Source organism: Hevea brasiliensis, chromosome 9, assembly GCF_030052815.1.
Source record: "Hevea brasiliensis isolate MT/VB/25A 57/8 chromosome 9, ASM3005281v1, whole genome shotgun sequence".
Lineage (NCBI taxonomy): Eukaryota > Viridiplantae > Streptophyta > Magnoliopsida > Malpighiales > Euphorbiaceae > Hevea > Hevea brasiliensis.
Window position 1 is genome coordinate 23,214,149 of NC_079501.1, and position 5,000 is coordinate 23,219,148.

The window sequence follows — 5,000 nt, forward strand, 5'->3', positions numbered from 1 at the left end:
CTTCTCCTTCCTCTAAATGATAAGGTTGGTGGACTTCTCGCGGCGTCGCCGTGTGACCATACGTCGCCGCGATCGAACACTTCACGGACCATTCAATCGGTAGGAAGCGGCGGGCGGTGTGTACAAAGGCGAGGGGCGTAGTCAGCGGTGATGACTCGCGCTTACTAGGAATTCCTCGTTGAAGACCAACAATTGCAATGATCTATCCCCATCACGATGAAATTTCAAAGATTACGGGCACATCGGCCAAGGCTATAGACTTCGTTGAATACATCGATTGTAGCGGCGTGCGACCCGAACATCTAAGGGCATCACGGACACATTATTGCCTCAAACTTCCTTGGCCTAAAGGCCATAGTCCCTCTAAGAAGCTGGCGCGGAGGGTCACCTCCGCATAGCTAGTTAGCGGTGAGGTCTCGTTAGTTAGCGGAATTAACCGGACAAATCGCTCCACCAACTAAAGCGGCCATGCACCACCACCCATAGAATCAAGAAAGAGCTCTCGATCTGTCAATCCTTACTATGCGGACACAGTAAGTTTCCCGTGTTGAGTCAAATTAAGCGCGAGCTCCACTCTGATGGTGCCCTTAGTCAATTCCTTTAAGTTTTGACCTTGCGACCATACTCCCGGAACCCAAAGACTTTGATTTCTCATAAGGTGCTTGTGAGTCCTAAAAGCAACATCCGCCGATCCACAGTGGCATCGTTTATAGTTGAGACTAGGGCGGTATCGATGCGTCTTGAGCCCCAACTTTCGTTCTTGATTAATGAAAACATCCTTGGCAAATGCTTTCGCGATTGTTGCGTCTTTCATAAATCCAAGAATTTCACCTCGACTATGAAATCTGAATGCCCCAGTGTCACTGTTAATCATTACTCCGATCCAGAAGGCCAACACAATAGGACCGAAATCCTATGATGTTATCCCATGCTAATGTATCAGGCGTAGGCTTGCTTTGAGCACTCTAATTTCTTCAAAGTACTTGTAGGAGGCCACGACCCGGCTTGATTAAGGCGAGGCGCATCGCCGTGAAGGGCGAGCGGCAGTGCACACGAGCGGGACGGTCGACCAACCCAAGGTCAACTACTGAGCTTTTAAGCGCAACAACTTAAATATACGCTATTGGAGCTGGAATTACGCATTTCTTGGCACGGACTTGCCCTCCAATGGATCCTCGTTAAGGGATTTAGATTGTACTCATTCCAATTACGGACTCGAAGAGCCGGTATTGTTATTTATTGTCACTACCTCCGTGTCGAGATTGGGTAATTTGCGCGCTCTTTGCCTTCCTTGGATGTGGTAGCCGTTTCTCGGGCTCCCTCTCGGAATCGAACCCTAATTCTCCGTCACCGTCACCACCATGGTAGGCCTCTATCCTACCATCGAAAGTTGATAGGCGAGAAATTTGAATGATGCGTCGCGACACGATGGCGTGCGATCCGTCGAGTTATCATGAATCATCGAACAGCAGGCGAGCCAGCGTCGACCTTTATCTAATAAATGCATCCCTTCGAAGTCGGGGTTTGTTGCGTATTAGCTCTAGAATTACTACGGTTATCAAGTAGCGAATACCATCAAACAAACTATAAGCGATTTAATGAGCCATTCGCGGTTCACGATGCGAATTAGTTCATACTTACACATGCATGGCTTAATCTTTGAGACAAGCATATGACTCTTGGCGGGATCAACGGTAGCATTCGCCTTAGCGGCGGCGTCGCCCGCCTGGCTCCGGCGAGCGAGGCCTCGAGGCGAGCGCGTCGGTCGTTCGTTACCGATTGGGCGTTTGGGTGATGGAGGAGTTGCCACCCCTCGCGCATCACATTCCGCATCCGAAACGCAGCGACATTCCGTGAGCCACGGCGGCGGTGAGCATGCTTGGAGCACGGATGCGCTCTGAGGTTCGCCTCGCACCTAAACAAGGCGCCAGCGGCGGGACAGCATAGCTTTGAATTCGCTTTCGTGGGTATGCAACACGAGGAACGAATCATGTCACGAGGCACATTCGCTCTCGGGCAACAAGCTGAAGGGGATCGAGAGCCAGCGGTTCAATGCTCGAGCAAAGAGCACGCCAACCCAAGCGACCAAACAACGCTCATGCGCGCCCGCGTCGTTGGCGGTGATCCCCACCCAACGAATTGCCCCGGCGGCGGAAGCACGATGGGAAGTCAAAGCGCCGAATGGAACCGCTACTCACACGCTTGCGCGAAACAAATCCGAGGAGGGCGAAGCGAGCGGTGAAATACAAGCAACACGAAGGACGTCGATTACGGGCGTAAGCGGTGACCTCGGCCACGAGATTCCCCATCTGATGCCTCGGCCTTGCCTCGGCGGCTCGCACATCGGATTGAGCCTGGCGCGAGCGCGCACCCTCACCAAGCACTCGCGTCGCCTCAACAAAACATCGGCACGGGCTCATCCCGCAACCTTAGTAGCAAATGCAAGCAGGAAGGGAAAGAATGGGGCTTTATGTGATGCAATCACACCGCGGTAGAAGAAACTCGCCGTACAATGTTCTCAACACATGCCTCCGCGAGCTCATGCATCGGCTCGAGCACATGTGGCATGAAGCGCCACGCCCTCACCTCAACATTCGCACAACCCGGCAAAGTAAAGGCACCGGGCTCGTCCCCTCAACCTAAGCAAAGGCAGCGATCACAAAGGGACACATCGGCGCAAGCAACAATGCACCACACTTAATCGAAGGAAAGCGCCTACCACTCAATGCCACAACTCATGCCTGCGACATCGGCTCGCGCATAGGATCAAGCACGGCATCGTAACGCCACGCCCTCTCCCAACACTTGTAATGCCTCAACACTTGCGGAAGCACCGGGCGACTCATTCCCACAGCACTTTGAGCAATGCCGCGATCGCCATGACCCGGCGTCCATCCACGACCCGAGTAATGTAGCATCCCAACTCCTGCAAGCCTTCCCCATCGGAGCTCACCCCATGCCGATGGCGTTGCATGTCGCCCGCACTCGACACAAGCACGGCACGTAAGCACCATGCCCACACCTTGTACCGACTTTCACTTAACACCCTCGAGAGCAAGGAGATCGACCCCAATAAAGTCGGCTCTACCACGGACCCAAAGTCCTCAAAGCCTATGCCACGAGAACTCACACCATGCCCGATTGCATCGCCTATCCGTAAACGCGCCCGGCGGGAATAACCGCAATGCCACGCCCACACCTTGCACCAGCATCAATTGACACACGCAAGCATGGAGATCGGCCCCAATAGCCTTTGGGTTCATCGTGCGTGATTGAGTCTAGCCCAAGGAGTTAGTTTGCAAGCGTTGTGGCAGAAGCTCCATGCCCGATTACAGCGTAATGTGCGCTTTCGCCGCGTCGGCACAAGCCGCGACGCGCAAATGCCATGCTCGCACCATGCACTAGCATCCATTCGACACACTTTTATATAGGATTCAACCACGATTCATTTCCCACAATTGCTGCGAGCGGGCAGAGCCATGGCGGGCGGGCCCTGCCTGCGGGATTTTTAGATTTTCCGACTTCCAGCAGCGGGGTAGAGGTGGAGAGGGCTAACAAGCTAATTTCCATGCTAAACCGATGCCCACATATGGCACAGAGGCATCCCGGGCCCGACCTTCTGGCCCCCGAGGTGACTACCCACACCCCTAAAGAGCATTAGGAACACAATGAAGTGCAGCGGGAGGAAACATGACTATGTACGAGCCATCACACCCCTAAAAATTCAATTTTGGGTATTTTGACCTGATTTTTTGCAGAGGTGTTTAGAAAAATGTAATCTACTCTCACAAAAATTTTGAAATTTTTTTTTTCACCGTAGCTATTTTTTTTAATTTTTTTAAACCGAAAAATACATAAATTCATAAAAAATAGAAAACTCATCAGAAAATCACCAAATTTTTTGTGGAACATCAGAAAAATATTATAAACCCATTTGAGTTGTCATTGGGTGGTTTTCTTAAAGTTTGCACGGAGAATTGGCTTAGGGGCATAACATTTGGCCATATCGGCATGGAAGGTAAGTAGAGAAAAAATCATAGAAGAGTTGTCATGTGCACAATATTAGATTTTGTGCTCTTTATACTCAATGAGGGAATTGTTCCATAAAACATGAAGCACAAAACCTTAGGGTCATAGTGAGAGCATGAAGCGCTCCATAGATAGCATCCCCACATGATGAAGGTAGCGTAGATGCAAGGCACCAATGGTTGGAATATATTGGGTTATATTTAAATCACGTATACGAAGAGAATAACATAACTTATAAGAAAAAAGCTAGTTAGGGACGAGAGCAGTCAGAAAATTAAAATGTTAGTGTATCCGCTTGCTAGCAAAGGGGCCAGGCGAACCTCTATATTGCCTATTAGCTAAGGAATAAAGCGCATCCGTGCCAATTATAGCCTCATTTTGCATGAGATGGGTGAATAACAAACGCCCCGTGCAAGAGCAGGGAGGCGTTGAGCACTGCCGCAGGCCGTCGGGGGCAAGCCCAGGAGGCAGGCAGCGCGCCACGCGGGCCAATCGAAGGGAACAAGCCCCGGGAGGCAGGCCTTTGCCACGGGCTGTCGGGGGCAAGCCCAGGAGGCAGGAGCCTTGCCACGGGCCGTCGGGAGCAAGCGGGAGGCCCAGGCGCGCCACGGGCCGACGGGGGCAAGCGGGAGGCAGGCAGGCGCGCCGCAGACGGGCAATCGAAGGAGCAAGCCCCGGGAGGCAGGAGCCTTTGCCACGAACTGTCGGGGGCAAGCCCCAGGAGGCCCAGGCAACGCCACGGGCCGTCGGGGCAAGCCCGGGAGGCAGGCAGCCTTTGCCACGGGCTCGTCGGTGGCAAGCCCAGGAGGCAGGCACGCCCGCAGGGCGGTCGGGGGCAAGCCCAGGAGGCAGGCCTTTGCCACGGGCCGTCGGGAGCAAGCCCAGGAGGCAGGCAACGCCACGGGCCGTCGGGAGAACAGCCCGGGAGGCAGGCAGGCCTTTGCCACGGGCTGTCGGGGGCAAGCCCCAGG